This window comes from Palaemon carinicauda, chromosome 20 (genome assembly GCF_036898095.1).
Source record: "Palaemon carinicauda isolate YSFRI2023 chromosome 20, ASM3689809v2, whole genome shotgun sequence".
In the NCBI taxonomy this organism is placed as follows: domain Eukaryota; kingdom Metazoa; phylum Arthropoda; class Malacostraca; order Decapoda; family Palaemonidae; genus Palaemon; species Palaemon carinicauda.
Window position 1 is genome coordinate 47,707,689 of NC_090744.1, and position 12,205 is coordinate 47,719,893.

Genomic DNA, 12,205 nt, shown 5'->3' on the forward strand with positions numbered 1-12,205 from the left:
ACCGAATGACCTTAAGTTAAATTTGGTACGGAGGTGTCTTAGATACAATACTAATAGGAAGTTATCACCATTCGTTCAAAATGTTTGATTTTGCCATCATTTTCCGCTTTTTGACAAAAAAAAAAAAAAAAAAAAAAAAAAAAAAAAAAAAACCGAATCCTCTGCCCTCACATTTACACTAAATGACCTGTAATTCCATATAAGGGTGGCTTGGATAAATGTACCCAGGATGTAAGTCAGGTTTTTTTTTTTTTTTTTTTATAATTCACTTTAAGTTTATTAATTTTAGAGGTTTTCTGTATTTTTTTCTATATTTTTTTTTCTTTTTGCTCTATGCCCTGGTATTTAAACCATATAACCAGAAGTTGGGGAGGAAATGTCTATGATATGTGCCCCTAGGACGTTATTCACAACATTTGCATACATCACTTCAGAATTATTTCTTGTAAATCTTTCGGGGATTCCTCTTCTTCTTTGTCTGCATCTTTTCCCACCTTTCTTAAGGGAAGAGGCAGAAGAATCCCCGAAAGATTTACAAAAAATCATTCTGAAGTGGTGTATGCAAAAGTTTTAAATAACGTCCTGTGAGCACATATCATAGGCATTTCCTTCACTTCAGAATGATTTCTAGTAAATCTTTCAGGGATCCATTTCTGAAAAAGATTAATATACGTGAGTCCATTGTTGCATGGGGAGGGTGATGCGGGGAAATGTGCTGTATTGGCTTAACAAATGTTGCTCTTAGTTAAAAAAAAAAAAAAAAAAAAAAAAAAAAAAAAAAAAAAAAAAAAAAAAAAAAAAAAAAAAATAAAATGTTTGATTTTAGATAAAAAAGAAGATGGAGAGTCACAGCCAAATATACATGCATTTAAGGCACTGTAACTATATCACCAAAAAACAAAGCAATATTAATTAAGCCAATGAGCATATAGCATTTGAGAATGTATATTTTTGGGGGTTTTCTCTATTAAAGACATTGCAATTCAAAAACTAGGAGAGTCCTTGCACTGCTTTTGATTTAAGCCAGATGTAATAGATTAAAGGAGAACTGTCGATTTCCTTTATGAGTCATTCGATGCTCTTAGTATATATAGGAGATATTTATTCTAAATTTGTTACTCTTCTAAAAAAAAATATTTTTCCTTGTTTCCTTTCCTCACTGGGCTATTTTCCGTTGGAGCCCCTGGGCTTATAACATCCAGCTTTTCCAACTTAGGTTGTAGCTTAGCAAGTAATAATAATAATAATAATAATAATAATAATACTTACTCACTCGACCTCAATGAACGAGCAATCAAAATAACTTTTATTTCTTTTTCATATCAAAAGCAGCTACCGTTTATATATATATATATATATATATATATATATATATATATATATATATATATATATATATATATATATATATATATATATATGTATATGTATACATATATATATATATATATATATATATATATATATATATATATATATATATATATATATATATATGCATGTATGTATGCATGTATGTAGGTATATATGTATAATCATTATAATTATCACCATCAGGTGTATCTAGTCCACTGCAGGATAAAGGTCTCAGACATATCCCACATGCATCTGTTAATACTCATTCTCTGGCAGTATATAGTCGAAAATTATCTAAGCTCGTCAATCCATTGTCTTCTCTTCCTTCCCCTGCTTCTTTTATAATCTATAGGCACATATTATACTATTCTTAATATTTTTCTTTTATCTCCCATTCTCATTATATGTCCAGCCCATGGTAATTTCCATTTCGTGCATATTGTTAAAATTTCCTCTGCTTTAGTAAGCTCCAATACCCGTGTTGTTCTTTTTCTGTCTCTTAGTGTTATTCTCATCATTATTTTTTCCATGAATCTTTGAGTTGCAACTACCTTATGCTCTAAGGATTTAGTAAGGCTCTAAGTTTCTGGTTAATAAATACTGGTGGGACGATCTGGATAAATAGTTTTCTTTTAAGGGAAAGTGACATTTTATGCATCATATTTTGTTTACCAAATCTCTCTGTCCTACCGTTATCCTTTTTAGTTTTGTTTTGTCTCATGTCCCGAGGAAACTGTGTGTCCTAATTCCTTATATGTATATCCATTAACTATCTCTAGAGGATCGGCCATAACTCTTCGTTGTTGTCTCTGCATTTGCATTGAATATTATCCTAGTTTTTTCATATTGTCTTCCAGTGCTAGTGTTTTGCATTCTAAATTAAAGATTTCTACCATCTTTTGCAATTCATCCCATGTTTTATTATATGTATATATATATATATATATATATATATATATATATATATATATATATATATATATATATATATATATATATATATATATATATATATAATCATAATTCTTTTAAATTTCGCTTTCTTTTTTTAATTTATTGATATATTGTATTTTTTCTGTCAAGGAGAATAAGTTAACCTTGGATAAGCATAATTAACCTACGTAAATTTAAGGTCAGAATCTCAGACAAAAGAAACATGTAACCAAGCGAGGGGATGTGAAACCCAGGAAAGAAGGCGAACTGGTCTAATTATGCAGCGTATAATGAAGACTCTTTTTTTTCATATTTTTCTTCCTTTCAGGAGATAATCCTGCAGCCATGCAGTGGGTAGCTGCTCCCCCTCGGGCTAGCAACATGCTCTCACGGCCCAGTACTTGTATAAAATCAAGGAACCTTTTGCACTCTTCCTCATATATATATATATATATATATATATATATATATATATATATATATATATATATATATATATATATATATATATATATATATATATATATACATATATGTAAATACACACACACACACATATATATATATATATATATATATATATATATATATATATATATATATATATATATATATATATATATATATACATATGCATATATAAATATATATATATATATATATATATATATATATATATATATATATATATATATATATATATATATATATATATATATATATATATATGTGTGTGTGTGTGTGTGTGTGTGTGTGTGGTTATGAAAGCAATATCACCTATCACGTAAAAAGCATAGAATATGTAATAAGCTAAGGAAGGAAGAATTGAAAACTGGACTGGAGCTACAGTTTTAATTATTGACATCATAAAAGCTGCTATGAAATAAAAGCAAGGATTTATCAAATTCATGCAGAGCATAAGATCTCAATGATATAAGTTTCTTGATAGCCTTAGATTTATTATTAGTCAGAGTTTAGAAAAAAAAAAGTATAACACAAAATAATTGAAAACAGATTGCAGGTTTTGCTACCTGTAATCAACATGAATTCTAAAATATTTTTGTGCAAATAAATCATCAAATATACATATATCGAATTTTGACTGGTTAATCTGAGGGCCTGAGGCAACTCAATCAGAGAGAGGGAGAGAGAGAGAGAGAGAGAGAGAGAGAGAGAGAGAGAGAGAGAGAGAGAGAGAGAGAGTCGATGCCAATGGGGTCCACACATCATTTCTAGTTGGCTTTCTGTTCATTTGCACATTCGACAGACCTGAGTTCATTTGTATCTATACTGAACTACCGGCACACCACCCGCTCCCCCAACCCACTGCCGTCTCAATACAAAAGGCCGTGTGAGGGCTATGACGTAATAGCTTGCGTCGGTTGGTCCAAACTCAGTCTGCAATCTGTCTACATCCGAGCAATAACCTCTAGCAATGCTCCCTTTGTGATTTGTGTTTTATCCTCTAATATTGCATTTCATGCTGGGTATTATGCAAGGTAAAAGTTACACATAGTTTACTTATTAGGTTTACGGTAGTAAAATAAATTTTGTGTCTTATAAATGCTTTACCAGTCGTTTTATATACAAAAGCCGGTAATTCCAGCTTGGTATGTTTGAATATCTTGGGCAAATACTGTAAACTAAACTTATTGCATTGCTAGATCACTTGTTATATAGTCATTAATAACAAGATCTTCCATAAGCGGAACAGGATGCAAGGCAGTTTTACACTGTAATGAAGTTGTAAACTGGGACGTGATAAAATTTTAAATTTACCGTCACTGTTTTGTATCTCGTATGGCCATACGAGAACGCGACAGTGTTTTTAATAATATAAAGGCAATGAGGAATGAGGAATGTTTTCTCAAAAATTACATAACAATAACATTATCTGCCATAAAAGCAACAGGACGTAAGCAGTGTGACGAGATTCTGAAAATCTAAATAAGGGACGCCTAAATCAATAGCGTAGGAAATTTTTTTCCCTGGGGGGGGGGGGGGGGGGGGGGGGCTGCGTTTGAAATGGCACTCTGCCAATTTCTGCGTATCTGGCAGCAAATTGCAGCATTAAAAAAAATGCAATTTTGGACAATTTACATATGACCAATTGAAATTTTTACACAACGACTATCAACACCGGTACGCCTACTTGATTATTTAATAAAAACATATTGACGATGTTGATTCTTTGCTATAAACTAAATCACAATATCTGTTCAAGTCAAGGCTATCACTTTTCTAAGTATTCTATGTTTTTTTTTCTTACGATTTAGTATAGCTATAATTTGTTCGTCGGTTTCAATTTTATCGTTAAATCTTTAACGCCTTTCACATTCTTAATTTCGTTTAATTGATAGTTCATAGAAGACGATTATCTAATGTTTTAATTGATAATCAGTAATACTGCATTGGTTATAAATAAATCAAGGTTTCTAAAGTGCTTTAGTTTTAGCAAAATACAGACGTACACACACATACATATATATATATATATATATATATATATATATATATATATATATATATATATATATATATATATATATATATATATTACTTAGGCATGTTACTCACCGATTATAATGAATAGGCAATGTCTTGGAGGCATTCAAAACTGGAATATAGCTTTTCTCCGGACAAACTGTCCTGCAGATAGTTTTCAGAATAACATCTAATTTCCGATGGAGCGTGTAAGCTTTACGATTTATTTTGCTTTGAATATGACATGACTTTCGTCGAGAACTAATGTCAATCTGACTGCAAAAAGTGGAAATGTAAACTTCAGCGAAACAGTGGAGGGCATGCAAGATCGGCCATGAAGTTCTGTGAAGCCTTGTAAAAAATAATTAATTTATTTAAAAATTAATCGTAAATTTCATCTTTACAGTTTCAAGAATCTAAACTTCCATTTTTCAATTTTTGTCAATTAGTTTTGGATTTTCCAAATATTTTGGCATCAACACTTTCACCATCATAGCCTATATATTAAAGCGTAATTCAATCAGCCAGTGTAGTCCTGAAGCATCGAAACAAGTGTCGACACCAAATAATATATAGTGAAACTTTAATGCAATATCTTGTTATTCTGAAAATTATCTGCAGGACAGTTTTTCCAAAGAGAAGTTATCTTCCAGTTATGAAATCCACCAAGAACCAAGTCATTGCCTATAAATTCTAAACGTAGAATAACATGCCCGAGTAGTATATATATATATATATATATATATATATATATATATATATATATATATATATATATATATATATATATATATATATATATATATACACATACATTAGTGATGGGACAAGTACTCGGAATCGAGAATAAAAAATATCGGAACTTTATCTAGTATCAGAAACGTAGGTAGTCGATACTGTTTAAGGAACAGAAAAAAAAATAAATGAGGCTAAGTATGTTAGCAATAGAGAACTCGGTAAAGACGCAGGCCGTGACGTCATAATTCTGAGACCCAGGCCTTCTATATTGAGACGGCAGTGCCCAACCCCAATAGCCTCCATTTCTCCATCTCTTTCTCCCCCTTTTCACTGTGAAGGATTTGATCCTGAATTAAGTCACAAATGTAAGTCGAAAACTTTGTAACTTCAAACCTCTATAGTCAGTGGTGCCGCTGCCAATAGGAAGGCAGCTGCATCGCGTGAATTTTCGGGAGCCAATCAGAATACCGAACACCTCCACTTACTACCAATCACGGACCCCAGGGGGATGGCCACTCATTTCTGCCAGTCTCCTGCTCACTCGAACTTTATAAAAGCCTTTGTAAGTATCTTGTTTGCTATCTCACCTGAAGGATCACGCAAATAAGGTGTGTATCGTTGTTCCAACATCAGTGTGTGATTATAATATAAATATTTACTGTGTACTATTGTGAATTTTTAACTATGGTATATTATAGTTACTGATTATTTAAGACTGGTAATTTACTATTACTCGAATCACTCATTTAATTTACTATTACTTGCATCATTATTTGCCATTCCATTATTATTGTCTAATATTAGCATTTCTTAGATAATTAGTGTTTAATGCGAATTCTCCTATACTTACCGGAGGACTTCGAATTCTCAAAACAATAACTCTTATAATAAAATCTGAGCCATTTCAGTTTTGCTAATACCAGTTTCCCTCCTCAGGCAACAGTGGGAGAATGACCAACCTATCGCCTCGTCGATGTTGAATGCCAACTAGCAAGATGCTATTTCGTCATAGGAGTCACACAGAAAACCAGAACCTACGTTTTTGTTCTTCCAAGTCAAGCTAAAGCTGGAATCCCTACCTCGTTGTGGTCACGCAGTCCTATCAATCAGTTAGAACGGCGACCTGCTTATTTGTTATACTAGCCCAGTTGGAAACTAGCCCTACCAAATTAACTAATGCTGCTCATCTTCCTCCTTCGTCACCTGTGAAGCTGTACACCGTCAGGAGAATTCCCATGCTCACTGCTAAAGTTATGCATCCCTTCAATCAGTTCATCTTTTGTTTATTTAAATAAACACATAGTATTGCCTGTAGTTTCAATTCCTACACTATAATGGTCTGAGTCACGCTTGTTTATGCTGAGAACACTCTGGGATTCGAACAGAGGATTAAAACCCTCACATTTACACTTCGACACGAAAATAAGTGTGATAAAAATTTACAGCCAGGTCGTTTTACGTCCTCACTTCGACTTCAGGAACGAACCCACTGGTAATGGCAAGGAATATTTCATGGACGTTAAGATTTAAAAGTATTTTTTTTTTTTTTTTTTTTTTTAGTTTTCTTTAGAAGTTTCCAGTTCATGATTGCTTTTGTATGATTATATTCCATTTTTACTGTTTTTATAATGGGAAGTATTCCATATGCTTTCCTGCCTATTATTTACTTTTTCTGTTTATTTGTTTTATGTTTTATCTTTTTCTTTCTGTCCTTTTGGACTTTTAGGTTTATAAATCCCTGAACTATCCCTGAAACAGAACAGTTCAATTCTCAGCCTTTACTTTCTTATTTTGATTTTTTCAGCTATTTTCTGTTACTTGCTTGTCTTTCTTTTTCCTTGTTAATTTTAGGAATTGAGAATAAATGAATGTTTTTTTTTATAATGGTATCATTTATCTCTGGTTTTGCATCATTCCAGTGTACTGATATGTTGCTTTTCAATCTATTCAATATATATAATTATGTAGTCCTTGTTTGTAGGAAATATTACCAAAACCTTACAAAATAACATTATCTTTTATCTAGTAGCGTAAGACAAAAGCATATGCCATTGTTTTAGTTACTGAAGAGAAAGATGAAAATATTTTCCCTTTCCCTTTGTCATTTATCGAAGACTCCGTCTCCGGATAGGGTAAAATTATGTATAAATTTTCATCCATATTTTCATTTCCTGTCAATTCTTGTATTCACTTCCATTTAAGAACCATTACATTTTTGGACTTAATTTATCAATTCTCTTTTTTTAATTCCCCTTTTCAGCTCTTCTGCCATTTCTTTGGAAATCTTATTAGTTTACTTTATTTTCAATAATTTTCCAGGATTTTATTCTTCAAATATTTGTCTACCTCAATACATACATAGATGTTTATCTGTTGTTTATGTCTATTTTGAATTGCATTAATAATAGAGAAGAAAAGAACGATTAAATTAATAGTTTTGAAATGATAATGACTGTACAGATCTGATTCATCTTTGTAAACGCGTGATGCAAACAACAACAGATTAAAAATTCCGGGTGAATTAGCTATAACCAAGGTTGTGGTTGAATCACTTTCCTTTTAATATTAACGAATTAAAAGACTTTCAGTCGATAAATAATCTGTTGTAAGGCTGTTAATCTTAGTTTGAAATATAGGGTTGAAATGAATCAGATCTTTTTGGATAACAGCATTGGGTAGATAATATGCACGTTAGGGAAATCAATTGTTGTTATGAAAAGTTAAATGCTAAGCGAAGAATATATGCTTCGGTGAAATGATCGAGTGTCAGGAAAAAGGAAATCAAAGAATCTTGAAATATAACCATGTTACATAAGAAAATAGAGGCGAAAAAAAGAGAAATACATTACAAGAAAACAAAACTATTCTTTGGTAAAACAAAATGTGAAAAGAGCTCTGTTAGATATATGTGTGTGTGTATATATATATATATATATATATATATATATATATATATATATATATATATATATATATATATATATATATATATATATATATATATATATATGTGTGTGTGTGTGCGTGTGTATATAACGGATTTTGAGCGAAGCGAAAAATCTATTTTTGGGTGAGATGGCCATGTCGTCCTGATGGAAGTTCCTATTGGGTAGCTTCCTAGGGTATATTACAACTACGGCGATATTCCCAGAGAATTTACCTTAAGGTACCAGAATTCTAACTCCTGGAGCGAATATCCCTCATGAAAGGGATATCGCGACATATCAGAGGACGTATTCTTGACACGCCACATGGCAATCTGCACCTCAAACAGAGATTACGTATCTAGGGGTCAATTGGCAAGAAACGAAATCGGGAAAAAAAAAAGGGGGAGCCGCTCCCAAGGCTCCCTATTCTCCAGTTTCGTAAGCGTGCCGGGCGCCAATCCTGGCGCCATCTGTATTCCTTGTAGCGTACACGAGGTGCTACAGATACTGTATGTAGGGAGGGGTCCTACAGCCCTTTCATAGAAAGGGAAGGGCGGGTCCATCAGGACGACATGGCCATCTCACCCAAAAATAGATTTTTCGCTTCGCTCAAAATCCGTTTTTTGGGCTCAAGCCATGTCGTCCTGATGGAAGTATACTAGAGCATTACTGTATCTGTGGATTCTCAGAACGTGCCGTACTCCCCGGAGGTAATTTTTCCCCGATCGACTAGACCTAGAGACCTAAGATGTTACCGTTATACATCTTTTCAACTAACTATAAACCATGTTAGAGCTTCCTGCCCCCTACAGGGAAGAGTCCTACTAGACTCTGGAAAAGTCTCGAAGAGTACATATACCTATGTATGAATACCAGGCAAGCTAATATAGTGGTCTCACCCTATATTAAGTAAAGCATAGTTTGTAAGGAACCCCTGCGTCAATATGAAATATCGACCAGTTCTCCGCACGATACTTGTATTGGACAAAGGTTTATATCCGCATAGGAAGAAACTTGTAAAACCGCCACCGTCCCTTTATGGGACGGAGTCCTCCCATTAAGGGAAAACATAAACCAATGCAACATAGCTTGCATAAAGGAACAATTCTATTAGAATTATCCCAGATAAAGTACATAGAATGAATGCTCAATTATACCAATAAATTGACACAGGTGAAGGAGACGCAAGGTTCTCAAGAACAAGTTTATTGACAGACAATAAATAGACAGGTTAACAACAATATATATATATATATATATATATATATATATATATATATATATATATATATATATATATATATATATAAGAAGAGGATAACCCAAAACTTTAAACATAAGTATGATAGTAAGCAGAACTTGTTTATCTGAAAGAGAAAAAACATTAATGCCACTTTTAAGATACCGAGGTATCAAAGTCATAAAAGTCTGTATTACAAATCAATCACATTAGCGTTAGAAACGCTCGGCACACATGTCTGCACTTATGCTAGGTTCACCTTTGGAAATGGAACAGTCTATGTGGGCAACTCAGTGCCCTCACTTAGTTTGTAGTACAGTATGTAACTACACACTCACCCTGGAATTAATCGTCCCAATTAAAACCACTGTTCCTCGCAGAGATAACAGTAAGGTTAACGACGCGACCCACTGCTACCACAGATCTCTTTCGTTCCTCTACTTGCTTCGCATAGTGGCGAAAGAACACTCTGGAAGACTTCCAGCCAGTGTATGAACGGAGATGTTCAAAATCCATACAATTAAAGAAATTTAAGGATGAGGCAACTTTCCTCGGATCGTGACCTGCGGGTGTACTGTCAGGATCCGCTCTGCGAATAAAATATGTGATTTTCGCTCTGAGTTGATTCAGAGATAAATTTGAGCCTGATGTTTCTCCCCTGAATAGTTGACCACCCTTGAAGTCTGAAGTTCTATGAAGATAGACCTTTAGGCATTCTACTGGACATAGAGATGCATCTTCTTTCAGAGGGCAGATTCTCCAGGGACCCCACCTGTTGGTGGGTAACTCATTCTTGGCGAGAAACGTAGGATCCGGAAACAGGTTCAGTTCTCCCACATCCAGGAACTGAACACGACCTGCCTCTCTCGAGAGGGCTACAATCTCACTAACTATGGCCCCGGACGCGAGTGCAAATAGGAAAATAACTTTTTGTGTCAAATCCTTTAACGCACACTCCTCATTGCTCAACAGAGAAGCGAAATGAAGAACTTTGTCTAAAGACCATGAAATGGGCTTTGGAGGTGCTGAAGGTCTGAGCCTAGCGCAGGCTTTCGGAACTTTATTAAAGATCTCGTTACCTAGGTCGACCTGGAAGGCATATAAAATGGGTCTCGTCAAAGCAGACTTACACGCCGAAATCGTGTTAGCTGCCAACCCTTGACCATGGAGGTGGATGAAGAAAGATAAGCAGAAGTCTGTCGAGATCTCCTGCGGATTCTTGGCCTGACAAAGGCCACCCATTTTCTCCAAGATGACTCATATTGCCTTCTAGTAGATTTGCACTTATATTCCTCTAGGAAGTCTATGCTGCCTTTCGAAATCCCCAAACGCTTTCTCACCGCTAGGGAGAAAAAATCATGAGCTGCAGGGTCTGGGTTTTCTGTAATGAAGCGCAGACAGTCGACTTCTGGACTCGCTGGGTCAGAACTGGATCTGGTAGTGGTACAAACTTCAGCCGCAGTTCCAATGCAAGGGGGAACCATACGCTGTTCGGCCACTTGTGGGCCACTATTGCCGCTACCCCCTTGAAGGATCTCAGTTTGTTGAGGACCCTCAACAGAAGGTTGTGAGGAGGGAACAGATAAATCCTGGACCATCTGTTCCAGTCGAGGGACATCGCGTCCACTGCTTCCGCTAAGGGGTCCTCGTACGGGGACACGTACAGGGGCAACTTCTTGTTGTCTTTCGTCGCAAAGAGGTCTATCTGCAGTTCTGGGACTTGATTCAGAATGAAGGAGAATGATCCTACGTCTAAGGACCATTCTGACTCTATCGGTGTGAACCTGGATAGAGCGTCCGCTGTCACATTGCGGACTCCTTGAAGGTGAACTGCCGACAGGTACCACTTCTTCTTTTCCGCCAATCGGAAGATGGCCAACATCACCTGGTTGAGAGGTGGTGACCTCGATCCTTGTCGATTCAAGCATCTCACAACTACCTCGCTGTCCATCACCAACCTTATGTGGATCGAGTGACGCGGGGAGACTTTCTTTAAGGTAAGGAGCACTGCCATAGCTTCTAGAAAGTTTATGTGAAAGGTCTTGAATAGCTTGGACCAAGTCCCCTGGAATTTTTTCCGATGAGAGTGACCTCCCCATCCCTCCTTCGAGGCGTCTGAGTGAATCGTCACTGACGGGGGAGGTGGCTGAAGAAGAACCGACTTCTTTAGATGTCTGGCTTGGGACCAAGGCCTGGAAGAGTACGTAGCCGAAGCAGAACTGGTCTTCTCAGATCTCTTCGCGCGTTTGATGCATAACTTCTCCAAACTCCGGTTGCATCCTTTAGCTGTGCTCTTAGCACTGGGTCTGTCACCGAAGCAAACTGGAGAGAGCCCAGTACCCTCTCCTGTTCGCGTCTTGATATCCTTTCGGAATCTAGAAGTCTCTTGACAGAACCCGCTATCTCCTTCCTTTTCTTCGCCGGGATGGAGAAACGGTGTGACATTAGGTTTCAGTGGATTCCCAGCCACTGGAACTTTTGAAATGGAGAAAGTCGAGACTTTTTTCTGTTGATCTTGAAGCCTAGA

At 35.4% G+C, this 12,205-nt stretch overlaps 1 pseudogene; it reads left to right on the top strand.

Annotated features, from left to right (window-relative positions):
- LOC137659769 (uncharacterized) overlaps nucleotides 1-6,502 on the top strand; it is a 23,595-nt pseudogene extending 17,093 nt beyond the window's left edge.
- The last annotated feature ends 5,703 nt before the right edge of the window (nucleotides 6,503-12,205 follow it).